We start from the raw sequence: 21,940 nt of genomic DNA on the forward strand, positions 1-21,940 counted from the left end.
CTTGTCTATATGTTCATTTGCAAAGTTCAAACGCTGATTTTTGTGGTGAGGACGTAGAAGAGGTTTTCTTCTGATGACTCTTCCATGAAGACCATATTTGTACAAGTATCTCTTTATAGTGGAATAGTGTACCAAAACTCCAGTGTCTGCCAGATCTTTCTGGAGGGATCGTGCAGTCAAACGTGGGTTTTGAATTGTTTTTCTCACAATCCTGCGAGCTGTTCTGTCTGATATTTTTCTTGGTCTTCCAGATCTTGCTTTAACTTCCACTGTTCCTGATGACTGCCATTTCTTAATTACATTCCGAACAGAGGATATTGACATCTGAAAATGCTTTTCTATCTTCTTATAGCCTTCTCCAGCTTTCTGAGCATCAACTATTTTCAGTTTCAGTTTTCTAGACAACTGCTTAGAAGATCTCATGGTGCTGATTGTTGGGGCAAGGTCAGATGAGTCTGGGCATTTAAAACCTTTGAGATTGACATCACCTGGTCTTCCCAGATGATGATTGAGAACAATCCATGACACTGGCAGATCTCAGCCTTGCAAAGGGGGCAGTGGATGCTATAAATTCTGCAGGCTGCCCAAACTTTTGCAGACTCCATTTTTTTGTTTTCTGTAATCTTGAAAGTGTCAATGATGGAAATAAAATCTAACTTTTGTTGACATATTATAAGAATGTCTAATCTGGAATTTGATGCCTTTTGGAGATTTTTTCCATCTTTCCTTGGCTTCTTTATGCACATTAATACAAATTTTTACCTGGGGTGCCCAAACTTTCGATCCCCACTGTATATTTATAGTGACAATATTACAATATTTTTAAGTTCCTGCAGTCCTGCCACTGCGCCTTCTTCTGCCTGCGCTAGGATAACTAGTGAACACCCCACACTAGTGACATCCTCTGAGTTTTCTCTCTAAGTACCTTTCCCTCCTGCTTATCTGCTTACAGAGATGTCACTTTCTCTGTAAGCCTGACTTCAACTCTCAGCTGGTGTGTGACATGTTGTCTGCCATTATGGTGAGAGGGGTAATCCATTCAAATTACTGAAGGATGCACTACAGCAGCACCAGATGTACAGCTATGTCACTGCGACTTACCTGCATCCAGTGCCAACTTGCACTTGCTCTGTTCTCTATTCAGTGACAAGTCCTGTACAAGTCCTGTACATGGAGGTCAAAGCTTAAGAAAAAAAAAACAGATTTTTTAATCCCCTTAGTTACCCAGTTCTCCAATGCAGCCTCAGTAAATGTGTGTGGTCAGACTCTGAAGGCCGCACATTAGCAACAAGAGTAATGACCTACTTCTTTCACACTGTTCGGTAATTGTCCTGAGTAAGAGGATGGGTGCCGGGCATATCTGTGAACATATTTTGGCTATGGCATGGTAGTCTGATTAAATCCAGAGCGTATATATTCCCTTGATAATTAACTCTGCGTGATAAAGGTCATCCGCTTCCAGCTGAAGAAATTCCTGTAAACTTCACGGTGGCAGTCCGCTATAGAATTCATTTTTTCTCCTCTTTCTCAGCATCGATCCTGGGGACAGAGAACAGTGGCGGCACTCACACACCTATTGATTAATGGCTGTTATCTGGCTGATTATAAAACACTCTTTATAGACGCTGCTCACACTGAGGTAGGGGAGGGGTGCAAATTTAAAGGGTAAGACCATCCAACACTGATTTTCAATTAATAGTAAAGTCTGCTGGGCTGGGTCTCCACCTGGCTTTTAATACCTAAAGGACAAGGTCTCTGAACAAATGATAACTCCCTCTACCTGCTGCACTTTATGCAGTGTGAAATACAGTATATGGGAGAACAACGACTGCAGAAGGTGGGCAGAGCTGGGAACTAATTTCAGCCAATTTTTGGGGACTGGATAGAAAGCAATAAAAGCAATTTCAGAATTCTATGCCAGAAAAGCACTTATGCTCCACTGGAATAAACCCTCAGCTCCTGTTGCGTTTTGGTTATATATTTGCTTGAATCTCTGTAGTCTTAGCACGAGCCACACAAACAATTGTATTGAGGTGTTTTGGCCCCCTTTTGGTTTCTTTTTTTTTCTACACTGTTTATACGTTCTGTACGTTGTCTAGGTGGTCTGCTCCTGCGCGTGATAGATCACCTGTTTTCCCATGTAGCATTAAAAATGTAATAAAAAGTTTCCAAAAAAAAAAAACAATTTTAGAGGACCTATGCCTTTCTTATCTCAATAAAAGCCAAGCTCAGTTCAGCCCAAAGTCACTAAAAACTGTCACTTGAGGGCAGACCACCAGCCCAAATATTTGTGGTCATATTAGATCAATGAGGTCTTCAGCATCCTTGTTCCCTTGTAATGTGCGGCTATGGGGCATTCCACGGCCACAGTTGATTGGGCTGTTGGCCTGCTATTATATGTCAGTTTCCCATAAGTTCAGACCTGTCAATATCTAAGTGCCTGAAGATCACAGGGATCATAGTCTTCACTGCCCCTATGATAAAGTGTTCACAGCGTTGGATGTGCCCCCTCCATAAGGATTTTTTCCAACAATGCTCATTAAGTGACATGCACCAGACTATTTATATCTCACAGATAATGAAGAGATTTTCATTGCTGGACTCTACAGAAAATTCTTCTTACCTGCCCTACCCTCATCCCCATATCATGAATCATGATGCCAGCTGCAACGGTGGGAAGGTTGGGGGTGGGAACCCTGCCAAACAGAAGTGGAGCAAGGTCAATGGAACTTCTTTGTTCAAGGTGTAGTCTTAAACATCCTGAAACTCAGGGAAGCCTTTTGCTCTCTGTGATATGAGGTAGCATGAGATCATCAGCCAGCCATGTTTTGTAAAAACAAACAGTCCTTTTTTAAAAAAAATAGGCAAACAGAAAAAATAGCTCATCTTTAGCAAACAAAGAACACAAATAGTCCATACTCTGGCTCAAAATTGCCAAACTACTTGAAGGTGCAGTTCCACTCTCTGGTTTTGGGGTCTGCTATTGGCATCAGGGGTCCGAAGAAGGAGGTTTTCACAGCTTAGTCACTATTTCTCAATCCTAAACTCAGTTTACAGGTGTCCAGCTCACTCTCTCACTCAAAAACCAGTCCTCTCCTCTCCAGCCAGACTACCCCTGAACTCCCTACCCTGCAAGGGCGAAAACCCATGAGTGCTCAACAATGTCTTCAAACTGTCCCCCTTAAAGGGACCACAACTGAAATACTAGGGGAATATACCTGCCGTCCAGGACACAATCTCAGTGTCCTGTACATCTCATCAGTGTTTCATTTGACAGTAGGCTATTCTATCTTTTTGCAGCTAGACAATACTACAGCAGTGTCCTAATAAGATATCGGTATTAGGTTAAGGGTTCCAATACTTACATTATGTGTATGCCATTTTACATAGTCAGGTTTAAAAAAGATACAATTCCATCTAGTTCAACCAGTTTTGTTTGTATTATTTTTTACAAGAATATGTTAAAGTACACCTGTGCCCAGACTTTACCATACCTAAATATTTTTAACAAGCAGTAGAGTATTTCAACAAACCTTCACTGACCTCTGTACCTGCCGGTACATTGGAGTAATTCATCCTCATAGATTACACAGATGATGTCTATCTCTTTTCTCTTTTTTTTTTCTCCTCTGATCTTTATAGAATGTTGGGAGAAATATCAAAAGGGAGTGTGTAAGGAGGACAAATGTGGAACCATAGTTTGCAAAGGGACTGCAATGGCAATGATCACTAGCAGTCTCGTTTAAAGTTTCTCCGGATTAGGATTGTCTTTTGACATATGTCCTCAGTCTTCACCAACACCTATGTCATATTTGAAGTCTCTGACCATCTCTTGTAGTACGTACATGGTCACTGACCACGTCCTGTTCCCTGAAGACAGCAGTTTGTGTTTTGGTGCTTACTCAAGGAAATAAAAACAATTTTTGTTTGGACTGGCTTCTAGAGGATAAATAAATAGTTTGATTTATTTCTTTCACAATATCTTAACTTTTTCAGTGATGTCCATCAGTGATGTCCATCCAATTTCTTTTATGTTTTTTTTCTCTGATCTAATTAAGGCTAGGTTCACACTTGTGCGGGCCATGCGGTTGGCGTTTGTTAGGGCATGACAACCCATTCATTTTAATTTAGGTACAGTGCAGTTCCCTGTGCGAGTGCAATTTCCAGTGTGTTATGATTAATGGCACCCGCTGGAAGGTCCTGCGTTTTTGTGTGGGGGTTGATGCAGCTGCGGGAATTGGTGCGGGTCCCGCAGCCGCACCGCCCGCACAGGTGTTCATCTAGCCTAAATCTGTGAGAGATATCAAAAGGGGGCTGTAGTTTGCAAACATAGGAAGCATAGTTTGTAAAGGGGCTGCAATAGACATGATAACTAGCAGTGTCATGTATTGGGGTGGATTTACTAAAGGCAAAGACTGCACTTTGCAATTGCATTTGCTCCAGAGTTAAGACAATGAAATGAATCTTCATTTTGCAAAGAATACCCATTCAGATGTGAGGAATGGGTGGATTAAAAAAACGCAAAATGCAAATCACAGCAAAATCACAGCAAAAATGCATTAATGCTTTTTTGAAGCTTCTCCATTTAAGTCCATTGAACCAAAAACACACCATTTTGCTTTTAAAAAAGTCCCTGACCCTTTCCAAAAACACAGCAGCTAAAAAAAGCATAGATGTGAACGTGTCCCATAGGAAACCATGGTAAATGGACTGTAGTGTGTTTCTGCAAAAAGCATTGAAAAACGCCAGGTGTAAACAGAGCCTAAATGTGTCTCTTAGGTGATGTGGGTCTCAAATGCAGCCCTGGACTAGAGATCAAGTGAGTTGATCACCACTGGTATAAGCTATAACATACATTGAAGGTGGAGGTTGTATAGTATACAGTACATGACAAATCCTCTCTACTTATGAAATAAAATATAGAAGAGGAAATGTCAGCTCGGCAGGCAATGTAAATGACGCTCATCTATTCTGAGTGTCACTTCGAGGAGATTCTCGTTGCGATTTTAAATATGTCTGCCTAATTCTATGAATATTTTAGCAGGCAGCCGCTGGTGGCCCATCCGGTTCAAGGCAGAGATGGCTGTGAATGGGGGATGTGGCAGATAAAGTTCTTAACTGCTTTCCGCACAGAAGAGGAACGTCCCGGAAACTTCACCTTCTAGTTATTAGCAGAGAATTTTGATCAGGAAATATTCCTAGCATTATAATGTTCCAAAAGAAACCCTTAGCTGTATAAACAGAACATCTGGCGATAACTGGTTGTATTTAGTGATCTTGGCAGCTCCACACTATACAGCAATTTTCAGTTTATTCTAGAAGCCTTTCAGATCATTTCCAAATATGGAGTCACTTAAATATGTGGCCTTAAAGCGATTGTAAAGTCATGTTTTTTTTTTTTTTTTTTTAAATAACAAACATGTTATACTTACCTTCTATGTGCAGTTGGTTTTGCACAGAGCAGCCCAAATCCTCCTCTTTTCCGGTCCCTCTTCTCTGCTCCTGAGCCTGTCGAGTGCCCCCACAGGAAGCAGCTTGTTAAGGGGGCACTCAAGCCGAGCTACAGCTCCCTGTATCCATTCAGACACAGAGTTGTGGCTCAGCCCCGCACCTTCTCTCTCCTGATTGGCTAACTGTCGTTCATTGACAGCCGCTGGCGCCAATGGCGCCGTGGCTGTGTCTTAGCCAATCAGGAGGGAGAGTCTTGGACGACCAAGGGACTCATGAACATCGCTGGACAGAGATGGGGCTCAGGTAAGTATTAGGGGTGCTGGAGAGACTGCTTCACACAGATGGATTTTTATCTTAATGCATTAAGATAAAAAAACCTTCTGACTTTACAACTTCTTTGGAGAAGAAGTATCACTACATATTAAAAATCCTTAATAATTTCACTGGGGACCAAGTGCATGGAGCACTTGGCATTGTTCTGATCTGTGGCCTCACTGCTGAGCAGTATGGACAGACAGCTTGTACCACACCTTGCGAGTATTTAGTCGGTGCTGGCAGGGTAAGCTGGCACACTTTAGCAATCTATTTTAACAGGGGCAGGGTAAGGTGACTATAGTGCTTCCTGTGGTTCCTCCATAGAAACACCCACAAGTTTGGGTTTCAGCCTGGAGTGCACCTACGGCCAGCACAGACAGTAATAAAAATGATCATTTAACACCCAAAAGACCATGGATAAAAATTGGACCATTTACTGCATGCACTTGGTCCCCTGGGGGAGTCAAAAAGGATTTTTTATGTTACCCACAAAGGATGAAGCAGCTCCTAGGACAGCTGTAATCATCAGCGCCAGTTGCTCAAACTTCAGAGGTCTGCATACCTCCCAACTTCTGAATTTGAAAATGAGGGACATTTCATGGAGACCGTGACCTGTGGCACATGGCCAAACATGATAGTGGGAAGGGCTTAAGTGCCGTGGTTAAACAAAACCTAGCATTCCTTGTACCTATAAAGTATGCTTTGATCACTATGGCACATGGAAGGCAGGAAGGAAGGATCACTATGACACATGAAAGGCAGGAAGGATCACTGACACATGGAAGGCAGGAAGGATCACACTTACACTTGGAAGGTAGGAAGGATCACAATGACACCTGGAAGGCAGGAAGGATCACAATGACACCTGGAAGGCAGGAAGGATCACAATGGCACATGGAAGGCAGGGGGATCACTATGGCACATGAAAGGCAGACAGGAAGGATCACTATGGCACATGAAAGGCAGATAGGAAGGATCACAATGACACCTGGAAGGCAGGAAGAATGGATCACTATGGCACATGGAAAGCAGGGATGAGGGATCACTATGGCACATGGAAAGCAGGAAAGAAGGATCACTATATGGCACATGGCCAAACATGATAGTGGGAAGGGCTTAAGTGCCGTGGTTAAACAAACCTAGGATTCCTTGTACCTATAAAGTATGCTTTGATCACTATGGCACATGGAAGGCAGGAAGGATCACAATGACACCTGGAAGGCAGGAAGGATCACTATGGCATGTGGAAGGCAGGAAGAAGGGATCACTATGGCACATGGAAGGCAGATAGGAAGGATCACAATGACACCTGGAAGGCAGGAAGAATGGATCCTCCGTCTAATATTGGTTTGTCCCTTTACTGGGGCTTAATCATAGAGCAAGTTGTGTGCCTATGCTAAACAATAAGGCTGAGTTTACTCTTTGGAAGGGGTGTGAGGCCCCAGAGCTTTGCTGAATTATGTGTAGTAGGATTTTTTATGTTGTGGTAATACTTAATCTTTTAAAGGAAAAAAGTGTCATTATCAGCTAGCATGATCAATCCCACTGTTCCAAAGCCAAACATCTACACATGCTAGAGGAGCCCAGAAGAGATCAATATAAAAAAAAATTCCAAAGTTTCAGCTGTGAGGAAATGCCTCCACATCGACAGCTGAACACAGAAGAGAACGTGCAAGCAATTAAGAATTTCGCTGGGAACCTACCTGGGCCAGGAGTCTTCCTGGGTTAAAGGGAGGAAATGGCCCTCTGTACATCTTCGAGTGTGATAGGGGAGTCCAACTGATCCCTGTAAGTTGATGTAGGAACAGGGAAGTCCACAGTAGTTAGCTAAGTCTTAAGGTCACTAATAGCATAATTTACCTAGGAAGTATAAAGTTCGCAATAATAGAAAGCAAAGAAGTCATTTATCGCCACAGTGTCTGTGGATAGGTTACCTGTCAAACTGATAATCTAGGGAATAGTCACATATGCAGATTGCTCCCTGGCAAGCCAGGCCAGCAATTGCCCATTCCACTTACCTTGCTCAAATATTTGCTGGGATTGATGGAGTAAACTCTTTCTAGTCTGCGTCATGCATAGGAAGAGAATTTCTCTGGTCAATCCTTGAAGCCTACTATATATCTGTGAGTCTCTAGTCTGGGTCAGGAACCATATTAAAGTCTCTCATAATGATCATATTATCTGTGGAATAGGTAAATTGTGGAGGGGGAGGTTGAGGCCTACAAAAATCAAGGTAATATAGTGGCACCTTCCCCTATGTAGTTTGCATGTGCAAAAAGAGGGGGGTTACAGATCAACCAAACAGATGGTGGAGCTGTACCAAGGGGGATTTGAGTGTGCCTCTTTTTGCATATCTGTGGAATAGCCGGCAAGAATTGTAATCAATTTATGCAGCAGTTTAACCACTTGCCGACCGCCGCACGACTATTTACTTAGGGCTACGTCGCTCATTCCTGCTGCTCTGGGGGCGCTCACCCGCACGCCCCCGCTGATGGCCTGATTTGGTTCAGAACCAATCAGTCATCAGGTCCAGGCCAATGATTTTTGGTCTGGACCTGTTGATCGGTCCTGCCCAATCAGATACTGATCTGTGCCTGTGAAATGTAAACACAGGCACAGAAAAGACCTGCTCTCCCCTCCCATGATCCTTTTTAGATTCATTGAGAGGAGAGAGCAGATCTAAACTGCGAGTACTGCACCAGCACACCCACACACACTTAGATAGGCACATTTAACCCCCCGATCACCCCCCCCCCCCAAGTTATCCCCTACACCCCCTGTCACAACACACACTGTATACTGTATATAGCATTTTCCTATATCCCCGTATAAGTGTGACTTGTGACCAGGTTTAGCGCTTGCGGCCCTTCTTTTTACACTTAGGATACCCGCCACTCCCCCAAATAAAGATTTACCCCCTGATCCCCCCCTGATCACCCCCAGTTAACCCCATCCCCCTGTCACATTGCACACTAATAAACAGGTAATATAGTGTTTTACTGTATTTTGTATTAGTGTGATTGTGACTTGAGTTAGCGCTAGCGAATTATTTTCTGTCCCAAGTAGGTTTAGGGTCCCAGCTACCCCCCCAATAAAGATTTAACCCCCTGATCCCCCCCCCCCTGATCACCCCCAGTTAACCCCTTCATTGCCCTGTCACAGTGTCACTTTTATAGTGTGCAGTTTTTTTTCTGATCACGATTATTAGTGACATTAGCTAATGTTAGCGTCAGTCTAAGAAAACGCAGATCCCCGGCGCATAGTTAGAAATAACCCCTTCATTACCACACACACACACACAAATACACTTCCATTACTAGTATAAGGTTTGAACAGATCAATATCTGATCAGAACTTTACTAGCGTCCCCATAGTTTAGGGTTCCCAAAACGCGGTGTTTGCATGATCAGCACTGATTCCTGCCAGCACCTGCATTTAAAGCGGAGTTCCGGGCACAGATGTGATTTTTCAATAAGCATACCCCCGGGACAGTCAGGGCTAGCACATTCCACAATGGCTAGCCTCTGATCTGTCCCGGTTCGCACTTACCTTTTAGAAGAAATACTTACTTATAAAATTTCTTCCACAGCGTTTACATCTCTCTTGTGGGCAGCTGAAGCCGGCGCGGTCCTCTTCTGCGTCTTCTTCCGCGTCTTCTTCCGCGTCTTCTTCTCCCAGAATGCGCCGCACCGGCCCCTCTCGTCACTTCCGGTGTGGCGCCGCATTCCTAAACAGCTTCTGGGCATGCCCAGAAGCTGTTTAGCAGGGGAATGCGGCTTCGCCCGGAAATGACGTGCGGGGCCGGTGATGTTCAGCTCCCAGGAATCATCGCGAGGCAGGAAGTGACGGGGAGAGCCGCGGCTCCGAGGGAGGAAGTACCCTGAGGTGAGTATTTACGATCTACAATTACAAGGTGAGTTTTAAAAAAAAAAAAAACCTAACTATCCAATTCCTTTTCAGGTTATCCAGAACTAGCGGACGGGCACAAAAAAAAAACATCGATTTTGTGCCCGGAACTCCGCTTTAACCCCTCCGTCCAGCCCACCCCACCCAGGCAAGTGTAGTAATCAATAGATTACTGTCACTTACAAAAAAACACAACACACAAAACCGCTGTGTTAGCAGAGTCAGGCCTGATCCCTGCTAGCATTAGCAGTTTTTTTGGTAGCGCTTGAAATAGTCCTTGACAACCAGGTGCTTTTTTTACCTGTGAGTCACACTACTGTACCAGTAAATTTAGTTACTAAAATGACCAAACGTTGGTACAGTAGTGCAGAGGCTTACAGTATGCTGACCATGTCAGATGAGAGCGATGGGGAAGCCTCACTGGCAGAATCAGGGTCAGTATACGAACCTGAAGCGGCTCCCTGACAGATAGCTCCTACGACGGATGGGTCCCTGTTAGACCCAGGCGTACCCGACCCCATTCTGGAGTTGCTGAGATGCAGGAATCGCAGGGTGCTCGTATGGAGCAGAGTGTCTGTACTAGTGCCGCTCATCCTTCTGGTGGCCTGGCAAGCGCCAGCGGCCTAGTACACCCTGGACCTAGTACAACCAGCACTGCAGTAACACTTGGTGATGTGGCAAGTCCCATAAGTGCAGTTGAAGCTGGTGCCGTGGCTAGCACAAGTAGTGGCCCGCAGCTACCGCGTATTCGAAAACAGACCCGTAGAGCACATAGTGCCCTCCCTGATGCGCTGGCATATCCCAATTGGCAACCCACTGATTCTAAAGCACCAGTACTTCCCCCATTCACTGCCCAACCTGGAATCCATGTGGAAACAGCTAGTTTTATGCCCCTGAATTTGTTTGAGCTGTTCTTCACGGAAGATCTTTTCAGATCTATTGTGGATCAATCAAATTTATATGCACGCCAATTCATCGCAACCAACCCAAATTCGCCCCTTGCCAGACAATTCGCCTGGAAACCTATAATGGTTCAGATTTTAAAATCTTTCAGGGCCTTTCCCTCAACATGGGCATAACCAAAAAGAGTGAATTGCGGCTATATTGGTCCACTAGCCCAATTCACTATATGCGCGTGTACTCTGCCTCCATGTCCAGGGCGAGATAGGAGCAAATTCTGCGATTTATGCATTTCAACGACAATAAAATCTTTCGTCCTCGGGGAGACCCTGAATATGATCGGCTCCACAAAATTCGGCCCCTCATAGACCACTTCAATCAGCGGTTTGCAGCCTTGTTTACCCCCGAACAAGTTGTCTGCGTTGACGAGTCCCAGATTAAGTTTACTGGCCGCCTTGCTATGAAACAGTACCTCCCCAGCAAGCGTGCCAGATCCGGGGTCAAGCTGTATAAGCTTTGTGACAGGGCCACAGGCTATACAGTTAGTTTCCGGGTCTATGAGGGAAAAGATAGCACTGTGGAGCCCCCCCAACTGCCCAGAATACATAGGGAGCAGCGGCAAGATAGTTTGGTACTTGGTGTCACCCTTATCCGGAAAGGGGTACCATTTGTACGTGGACAACTTTTACACAAGCGTGCCACTATTTAGTCACCTTCGTGAATTACAATTTGGCGCATGTGGCACTGTGCGACCTAATCGCCGGGGCTTCCCCCAACGGCATGTAAATTCCCATCTTAAATCGGGGGGAGAGAGCCTGCTTGAAAATGGACAAATTGCTTGCAGTGAAGTGGAGGGATACACGGGATGTTTTCGTTCTGTCCTCCATTTACCCAGACACGACGATCCAAATTACTACGGCAACTGGCGTTATGGAGAAACCCCTCTGTGTCCACGACTACAACCTTAATATGGGAGGGGTTATTTAGTTGCCCGTAAAGCCAGACGCTGGTACAAAAAAGTGTCTGTTTATTTATTCCAGTTGGCTATGCTGAACGCCTTTGTCCTATACAGGGCGTCGGGACGAACCGGATCCTTCCGAGAATTCCAGGAAGAGATCATCAATGCCTACCTGTACCCAGGAGGTGTTCCTGTCCAACTTCCCCTTCCAGATGCAGTGAGCCGGCTGCATGAGAGGCCTTTTCCACATGTCCTTCCGCGTACCCCTACCCAAACACACCCCCAAAGAAGATGTCGTGTCTATAGCAGGCGCGGATTAAGGCGTGACACCCGTTATTATTGTCCCGACTGTCCTAACCAACCTGGTCTCTGCATTGGGGAATGTTTCCGTCGCTACCACACACTAGTGGAGTTTTAGTGTAGGGTACAACACGACATAGTGTAGGGCACACAAAAACAGAGTCTCGAAAGATGTTAGATGGCTATCGACATTTTGAGAGGCCCTAAGCTGGAAAGTTGCAGTTCACAAAAAAAAGTGTAAAAAAATAAAATAAAATAAAAAAGCCAAAAACAGTTGTCGAGTCAGTTATGTTTATGTTCTTCTACTCTTCCTACTGTACTTTTACTGTTCTTTGTTTTTCATTCTTTTGTTAATCTGTTTCTCTTGCAGGGACCCGTCGGCTGCCACACTGATTTTATATATTCTGACACAAACAGCGTTTGCGCTCAGCATATATGGATACCTCTGATGGCAGCAGCTGTGGTAGGTTGATTTCACCACTGCAGTTAGAATACCTTTAGGTATATGTGGAATATTGTCATGTATACCCACCATTAAATCAGTAGGTTTGGTTGTTGGGCGGTTAATGGTGTGTATACTACACAATATTCCTGTGGTGATTTCTGTTAGGTTCTCTTTTTTTTTCGTTCAGCCCACAGGCTGCATGAAAAAAAAAAAAAACCTACACTATATGCCAAACAAGGACCAGCAATGTACTGGTACGTTTCTGGACTCTCTGGAAAACTTTGTGTAAAAAAACAAAAAAAATATATATATATTTCCCGGAACTTGTGGCAAAATATAAAATATTCCATGGACTCTCCATGCCTCTCAGCAAATAGCTTGGGGTGTCTACTTTGCAAAATGGGGTCATTTGGGGGGGGGGGGGGGTTTGTGCTATCTTGAAATTTTAGGGCCTCCGAAACTGTGACAGGTAGCGCAGAGGTGAAATGCACAATTTACGCCATTAGAAAACCTGAAAGTGATGATTGGTTTTGGAGGTCCTGTACACAGCTAGGCTCCCAAAAAGTCTCACACATGTGGTATCCCTGTAGTCAAGAGAAGCAGCAGAATGTATTTTGGGGTGTCATTCCACATATACCCATGGTATGTGTGAGCAATTTATGTTTAAGTGACAACTTTGTGTTAAAAAAATAAAAAAAAAATAATAATTTTCCCGAAACTTATGGCAAAATATAAAATATTCCATGGATTCACCATGCCTTTCAGCAAATAGCTTGGGGTGTCTACTTTCCAAAATGGGGTCATTTGGGGAAGTTTTGTGCCATCTTGAAATTTCAGGGCCTCCGAAACTGTGATGGGTAGTGAGGAGTAAAATCAAAAATTTACGCCATTAGAAAACCTGAAGATGGTGATTGATTTTTGGGGTCCCGTACACAGCTAGGCTCCCAAAAAGTCTCACACATGGGGTATCTCCATACTCAGGAGAAGAAGCAGAATGTAGTGTGGGGTGTCATTCCACATATACCCATGTCATGTGTGAGAAATGTATCTTTTAGTGACAACTTTGTGTTAAAAATAAAATTGTAATTTTCCCAAAACTTGTGGCAAAATATAAAATATTCCATGGACTCACCATGCCTCTAAGCAAACAGCTATGGGTGTCTACTTTCCAAAATGGGGTAATTTGGGGGGTTTTGTGGTATCTTGACATTTCAGGGCCTCCGAAACCGTTATAGGTAGTAAGAAAATGCAATGAAAAATGTACGCCCTTTGAAATTCTGATGGTGGTGATTCGTTTTCGGGGTCCCGTACACAACTAGGCTCCCAAAAAGTCTCACATATGTGGTATCTCTGTACTCAGGAGAAGCAGCAGAATATATTTTGGAGTGTAATTACACATATACCCATGGCATGTGTGAGCAATATATCATTTCAATGACAACTTTTTTAGTCATTATTCAAACACCTGTGACAAAAAAATGAAATAATCAATGAGCTCAACATGCCTCTCAGGACATTCCTTAGGATGTCTACTTTCCAAAAAGTGGTAATTTGGGGGAGGGGGGGTTGTACTTCCCTGCCATTTTAGCACATCATGAAATGAGATAGGCAGTCAGAAATTAAAGCTGTGTAAATTCCAGTATTCACACCATAGTCTGTAGACGCTATACTTTTGCGCAAACCAATAAAAATACGCTCATTGAGATTTTTTTTGTCAAAGACATGTAGCTAAATACATTTTGGCCAAAATATATGACATGAATTGAGTATATTGGATATTTTTTAAAAGACAAAGTTGAAAATGTAATTTTTTCTCAAAATTTTAACTCTTTTTTTATTAATATCGCAAAAAATAAAAAGCGCAAAGGTGATCAAATACCACCAAAAGAAAGCTCTGTTTGTGGAAAATAAAAAGGACATAAATTTCGTTTGGGTACAACATTGCATGACCGCGCAATTGTCAGCTAAAGTCACGCAGTGCCAAGTTGAAAAAAGGGGTCTGGTCTTTGAGCAGCCAAATCCTCCGAGGCTTAAGTGGTTAAGTGAAGCAGGGGAAGGTAGGTAGAGACCTACCAGGACAGTTTTCATACATTCAATTAAGGCATATGTGACTAAATACTGCCCATCTGGGTTCAATACCAGGTTTAATAACCATAAAGGCAGGTACTTGTGCATCAGAACACTCACACCCTGGCAAAATTACAATAGCTAAAATGGTAATGATAACCTACTCTGGGTTTCTTGAGACTTAAAGCTAGATACACACTATACAACTTTTGTTGGTAGATTTCCTTTAGACTTACCTTCAACTATGTAGTGCAAGGGCCTGTCTGATTGCATACAAATAGAAAGTGTTTAGGTCTGACCTCATATTATATGATTTTGGTAAGTTTAAAAGTCTTAAGAAAATTGTATATTATGTATCCAGCTTTAAAGTTTTACTCCTCTCGTGACCCGTAATGAGTCATAGGCATTATTTAATAATATCTGCACAAGAAGCAGCAGACCCAAATGGAACAGCATGGTACACAGCATATCAACTGCAAGGAAAGAGATAAAAGTCCATACTGATTGAGCTGTAGCAGATTAAAATAGAAAACAACAAAAAATAAAAAACACTTTAGAACCCCTTCACCAACCCCCCTTAAAACTGAGAGCGGCCTGTAGGGGGTACAGTGTGCAAGAAGCATGCAGATTGATTATAAAAAAAATAGGCACATTTTATCTGGAGAATAAGTGTTGTGCAGGTCACCCAGTAAAAACTAGGGTTACTAATACATAGGCAGTAAGAAATGGTTGCAACCAAATGTAACTGCAATGCAGGTCATGAATTCTCGGGAAAACCCAAGAGGAGACCCAACTGTACAGGCAAGAGCGTCAAAAGAAAGAACAAACAAAAGACACATATAAACTCCTGGGTCAGGCAAACAAATTCAGAACTTAAGTAGATCAGTACTTACGGCAAACATTACAGTCCTGGGTATCCATGGTAGTGATCGACCGATATCGCTTTTTTAACGCAGATACCGATATTTTGATCATTGGATAGCGGTATCGGCCGATATTTTCTGACATTAAAAAAAAAAAAAATGTTAATGTCTACAGCAGGGGTGGGGAACCTACGGCCCGCGGGCCTTATGCGGCCCCCAAAGCCATCTGATCAGGCCCTGCTATTGGGCTGCCTCCGGAGGGATAGGGAAGGGGAAGCGCCTCCTGATTACACACAGAGCGGGTTCCTCTGCTTACCCGGCGTGGCTGCTGTCATACAAAGTCACGCCTCCTACCTATGATAGACAGCACAGTGGTGACGTCTATCATAGGAGTCGGTCCAGGAGGCGTGACTTCGTATGAGAGCGCACGTGCCGGGTAAGTAGAAGAACCCTGCTCTGTGTGTAATCAGGAGATGCTCTAATCCCCATGCGCTCTGCATTGATGGTGGTACAAATCACGCTGCATTGATGGGGGCATTAATCATTCTGCATTGATTGGGGCACTATTCACTCTGCATTGATTGGGGCACTAATCACTCTGCATTGATGGGGGCACTCATCACTCTGCATTGATGGGGGCACTCATCACTCTGCATTGATGGGGGCACTCATCACTCTGCATTGATGGGGGCACTCATCACTCTGCATTGATGGGGGCACTCATCACTCTGCATTGATGGGGGCACTCATCACTCTGCATTGATGGGGGCACTCATCACTCTGCATTGATGGGGGCACTCATCACTCTGCATTGATGGTGGCACTCATCACTCTGCATTGATGGGGGCACTCATCACTCTGCATTGATGGGGGCACTCATCACTCTGCATTGATGGGGGCACTCATCACTCTGCATTGATGGGGGCACTAATCACTCTGCATTTAGGGGGGCAAACCTGGAGAACTAGTTGCCAGTAGCAACATCATCAATACCAGCTAACATCACACACCTCACCAAAGAGAAGCAGTTGCAGCCATCACATTAGGGGTGAGTTAATTAAATGTTTGACCAAATAAAACAGGCACATTTTTAAGTTGATAATTTTGTATGGCCCCCGGATGATTTTAAAAATACCCAAATGGCTCTTTGCAGAAAAAAGGTTCCCCACCCCTGGTCTACAGGTACTGTGGTGAAGGGATCTGAGGGTCTAAAAGACCCCAGACCCCTCCTCTGCACTTAAAAGCATTCAAAACGCCAAGTTTGGCTGTTTTGAATGCTGTAAGTTTTTTTAATTCTGTGCCGCCAGTACCTGGAAGTCCGGGTACTCGGTGGTGCAGAATTAAAAAAAATGGAGACCCGGTAAGATGGCGGCGGTGCAGGTAGGATTCCCGGGTCTCCCGGTGGGACGGGAGACCCAGGCGAGTCGCGGAAGTCGGCGGGAGGGGGGGGGATGTCCCCTCCCGCTCCTTGTAATGACAGCCGAGCAGCTGTTAGCCGCATTGGTTGTCATTACAAGTCAGCTGACCATCGGCTATGGACACCGGTACCAGGGTGATGCCTCTAGCTGCAGGCATCACTCTGGTACAAGCACTTTCCCTAAATATTGGCAATATCAGTAAATCCAAAGGCCTATTCCGATATATCGGGGAAAGTGCATATCGGCCCTCGATATATCGGCTTTGCCGATAATCGGTCGATCTCTAATCCATGGACAATTGCAAGGAGCAAGAGCTTAAAGCAGAACTAAACTCATTGAATTAACAATTAAAAAAAAAAAACAGTTAAATTCCTAGCAAGTGCAACCAGTTGTGCTCTCAACCGAACTGTCAAACCATCAAATGGCTAGTGTAATAACTGATCAAATGTGCAGCTTCATGGCAGTTGAAGATCAACAGAGGCCAAGATGGCAGCTTCCTTGGCTGCAAATGATAGGAGGGAGTATTTCCGCTTTAACTTATGCCCCAGGATGCTCCTAGGGTTGTCCAGTGCCAAACAACAACGGGAGATTAGGAACAGGTATTAAGACCTCCATCTGCTTGTAATAGTGGAGTGATCTTACGACAAGTCCTTAGGCACTCATGGGATCGACAGCGTAGCGGGCTCAGGTGCCACTTAATTAATTTGTCATATCCCTCGTCGCCACAGAGGAAAGGAGAGCCAAACCGGGCCAGTCAAAGTTACCCTGCACAAATAGGTCAGGAGATCTGTAGACCAGATAGTAGAGCCTCTTGGTCTGATGTCTGCTCCCGGTGCCATCTTTGACACGTCAACCCAGAATATTATTTTACTTCAAATTTCAATGATAACAGTAAAAATGACAAATAGGGTTATTCTCCCTAACAGGGGCAAAGACAGCAATAAAACCTAACAAGTTTTAATCCCTCTCCACTCTATCCAAAACTTAAAAAAAAAAAAAAAAATTCCATTAGTGTCACTTTTAAGGAAACCTGCTGTGAAAAAAATATGGGGCTGCCACTGCTGATCCTCTTATGAAAACGCTAGTCATCTGGCTGTTATTGTTACTGACTCAGAATAAGCATGCAGCCAATGAAAGACAACTGATGAAATTCTGACCCGCTGACCTCTTTCAGATCTGTGATTTAGGAATTCAAAAGCCAGATGACTGCCATGACAGCTAAGCAATTATAATTTTCAATGGTCAGTTATAGCAACCTTCAGGTCTTTCCCAGTAAGTTTCCTTTAAGTGATATCATGTAACTATAAGTGGATGTTTCTGAACTCGCAGAGTTAAAATTGAAAAGCGGTGGGAAGGCGCAGATCTGCATTTGTGCTTTAGTCCCTTCTGCAGCGCAGTGGGCAGGGCCAGCCTGTGAAACAGTTACAATGCAAAATTTGGTAGAAAAGTCCCCCGCGGTGAAGACTTTCAGTCTCAGAGTCACCTCCTCCGGCGCCAGCACAGAAAGTTAACTAAAAGATGTTTAAAATGACGATAATGGAAGTGAGTGGCTGGATGGGTATTAGCCCTGTTACCATAGCAGCCGCTTTATTCATTATAAGATGGGGGCCAGTTACCACGGCAACTGCAAGGCCTGAGGTAATGCTGTAATTTTAGGCCACACGTCATTTTTCTACCACTGAGGATATGATTTCTGGAAGAGAAGCTGACACCTGAGCTTTATCAAAGGGGGCACAGCAGGGGTTATTGAGCCCCACAGAAAGAATGCTGCAAAAACACAAATTGTGAGGTGTCAGAGCAAAAGTATTCACACCGCCATTCTGCCAATGGGGATCACAGTGACCAATAATAGGATTCTGGCTCCCTGAATGGTGGGGGTTACTGGCAGAGCTTTCCCCAGTATTCAGCATCAGCACCACTAATCTCTGGGCCAGACGTCCCAAAAACAGAAATAGCTAAAAACTCTCCTGTGTGAAATAAGATAGTAAATAGCACTACAAGTGCCAGCATGTGATGGGGCTCCTTAGCAAAACCGCTCTAGCTTTCTCCAGCTGAAATTCCCTCTACCGATACAAAATAATTGCTTTCCTAGGAATTACAGAGGTTCCCAAATTGTATAATAAAATGTGTCTTCTTATTGTAACCACTCCCTGCATAAACCACTATGCAACCAGACAGTATTGGGATCCAGACTGTGCAACTTGACCCCACACACAATTTTTTGGAGGTGCTGTGCAGGTGCTGGAATCACGAGTGAGGGAGCCGATGCTGCGCACGTACGGCCACTTTGCATGTGTGGGCGGGGCCAAAGGTGGGTGTGGCCCAAAGTGAGTGTTTCTTTCAGGTCAATAGCACATAGTGTGCCACCTTTTCCCCTTTGTATAGACTAAATAGGGCCTGGAGATACACTAAAGAGATTGTGAAAGTAAAATAAGCTCCACTGGGACCAGCAATGAGAGCCCCCAGCAAGTGTTGGGGCCAGTAATAAAAACTCCCAGCATAGGTCAGGGCCAGCGATAACACCTAGCAAGGTATCAGGCCAAGCAATTACCTCATGTCAGTGGTGAAGTTAAATATAGTACTTCAACAGCCACAAATAAGCCAGAGAACCATTTAACCACTTCCATACCGAGTCATAGTAATATGACGTCGGCATGGTGGTTGTACGGATCCGGGCGGGCGTCATATGACGTCCGCCCGCTCCAGCTGCTACTGCGCGCCCCCGGGGGCGCGCAGCGCGGCGATCGGGGGTGAGGCTCGTCCCTCGGAGATAGCCCATCCTTGATCAAGGTAAACAGCCAATAGAAATTGGCTGTTTACCACGTGATCAGCTGTGTCAATCACAGCCGATCACATGAGCGGCTCCAGCACGAGCCGCTCGTTCTCTCTGTAATGCGCGGCCCCGGGGGCGCGCAGAGCAGCGATCGGGGACGAGGTTCGTCCCTCGGACAGAGTCGATCCCCGATCTAGGTAAAGAGCCAATGAAATTGGCTCTTTACCACGTGACCGACTGTGTCCAATCACAGCCGGTCACAAATGTCAACAGAGAACACGGTAACTAGCTGTCACCGTGTTCTCCTCCTCACACACTGATCCTGTGTGAGGAGGAGATTGTGGTAACAGCTAGTTACCAATCATAGTGCACCCCAAACACACTGATTGCCCCCCCCCAATAAAGAGCACCTGTCACTAGCCCATCAAAGTACCCGAGTACCTGTCACCAGCCCATCAGGTACTCTGATGACAGGTACTCGGGTACTCTGATGACAGGTACCCGGGTACTCTGATGACAGGTACCCGGGTACTCTGATGACGGGTACTCGGGTACTCTGATGACGGGTACTCGGGTACTCTGATGACGGGTACTCGGGTACTCTGATGACGGGTACTCGGGTACTCTGATGACGGATACTCGGGTACTTTGAGTACCTGTCAACGGAGTACCCGTCATCAGAGTACCTGAGTACCTGTCACCTACCCATCAGAGTACCCGAGTACCTTCCACCTGCTCATCAGAGTACCTGACGCCTGAAGTACCCGAGTACTTGCCGCCTGCTCATCAGTACCCATCACTACTCATCAGTACTCATTAGTACCTATCACGTATCAGTATCACCTATCAGTATCAGTACTACTCATCAGTACCTATCACCTGCCTGTCACCTGCCCATCAGAGTACCCGAGTACCTGTCACCTGCCTATCGGAGTACCCGAGTACCTGCCACCTGCTCATCAGTACCAGAGTACCTGTCACCTGCCCAACAAAGTACCCGAGTACCTGTCGCCCTTCATACAGCCACCATGTCTAAGTCCAAAAAGGTTTATATACGTCCTCCGTTTAAACCTAAATACCGGTGTTATGGCAGCAGATAGCTGCCATAACCCTGGTATTTTTTTAAACGGTGGATGGTTGGCTTTCCGATAAGGGTGGTCCCAGCGGCGGATTCGCCGTGGGATCACCCTTCTGGGATGGCGGAAGAGGTGCCCCCCCCCCCTCCCGCCGCGTCCGGTCCTTTTCCCCGCTTACCGGACCCGCCGGCAGCGGGGAAAACGATCCGGTCCCGGATCCTCACAGACAGGATGTCGAGTGAGGGCAAGCTTGCCCTCACTTGACTCTATGGTCTTGGAGGACCGGGGCTACGGAAAATGTTGTTGCCTAGCAACCGGTTTAAAGGTCCTTTTTTTTTTTTTCATTTTATATAATAATTTTTTTTTTTTTTTTTTTTCTTTCTATCTTTTAGTGTACTTGTGAGATCTGAGGACTTTTTGACCCCAGATCTCACAAAAAAGAGGTCCTGTCGTGTCTTTTTCTATTACAAGTAATGTTTACATTTCTTGTAATAGAAATAAAAATGATCCTTTTTTTTTTTGTTAAACGGTGTAAAAATAAAAAATAATAAATAAAATAAATAGTAAAAAAAAAAAAAAAAAATTAAAGCACCCTGTCCCCGTTAGCTCGCGCGCAGAAGCGACGCATACGGAAACCCCGCCCACATATGTAAACGGTGTTCAAACCACACATGTGAGGTATCACCGTGATCGTTAGAGCAAGGGAAATAATTTGAGCCCTAGACCTCCTCTGTAACTCAAGGATGGCAACCTGTAGAAATTTTTAAATTGTCGCCTATGGGGATTTTTAAGTGCCAAAGTTTGTCGCCATTCCGTGAGCGTGCGCAATTTTGAAACATGACATGTTGGGTATCTATTTACTCGGCGTAACATTATCTTTCACATTATGGAAAAAAATTGGGCTAACTTTACTGGTTTCTTATTTTTTAATTAAAAAAAGTGAATTTTTTCCAAAAAAATTGCGTTTGGAAGACCGCTGCGCAAATACGGTGTGATAAAAAATATTGCAATAATCTCCATTTTAATCTCTAGGGTCACTGCTAAAAAAAAATATATAATGTTTGGGGGTTCTAAGCAGTTTTCTAGCAAAACAACTGATTTTAGCTTGTAAATACCAAATGTCAAAAATAGGCCTAGGCAAGTGGCTAGGATGCATGATGATGCTCCTTGGATGTTAGGCCCCTCTATATGGCTAGGCTGTGAAAAAGTCTCACACATGTGGTATTGCCATACTCAGGAGGAGTGGCAGAATGAATTTTGGGGTGTCATTTTTGCTGTGTACATGCTATGTGTTAGGAATATACTATAAATTGACAACTTTGTGTAAAAAAAAAAAGTTTTCATTTTTTTCCCACATTTTCCAAAAACCTGTGGAAAAAAATGACATGTTCAAAGGACCCATAATGCCTCATAGAATATACGTTGGAGTGTTTTCTTTCCAAAATGGGGTCATTTGTGTGATAGGTAG

The 21,940-nt window shown here is 44.4% G+C and overlaps 1 protein-coding gene across 8 annotated transcripts in view; it reads right to left on the reverse strand.

The window, feature by feature from the left end:
* DAB2IP (DAB2 interacting protein) overlaps window positions 1-21,940 on the reverse strand; it is a 695,389-nt gene that overhangs the window by 641,912 nt on the left and 31,537 nt on the right. The gene's annotated exons all lie outside the window — the stretch shown is intronic.

This window comes from Pelophylax lessonae, assembly GCF_965119305.1.
Source record: "Pelophylax lessonae genome assembly, chromosome: 7".
Taxonomy (NCBI): Eukaryota; Metazoa; Chordata; class Amphibia; order Anura; family Ranidae; genus Pelophylax; species Pelophylax lessonae.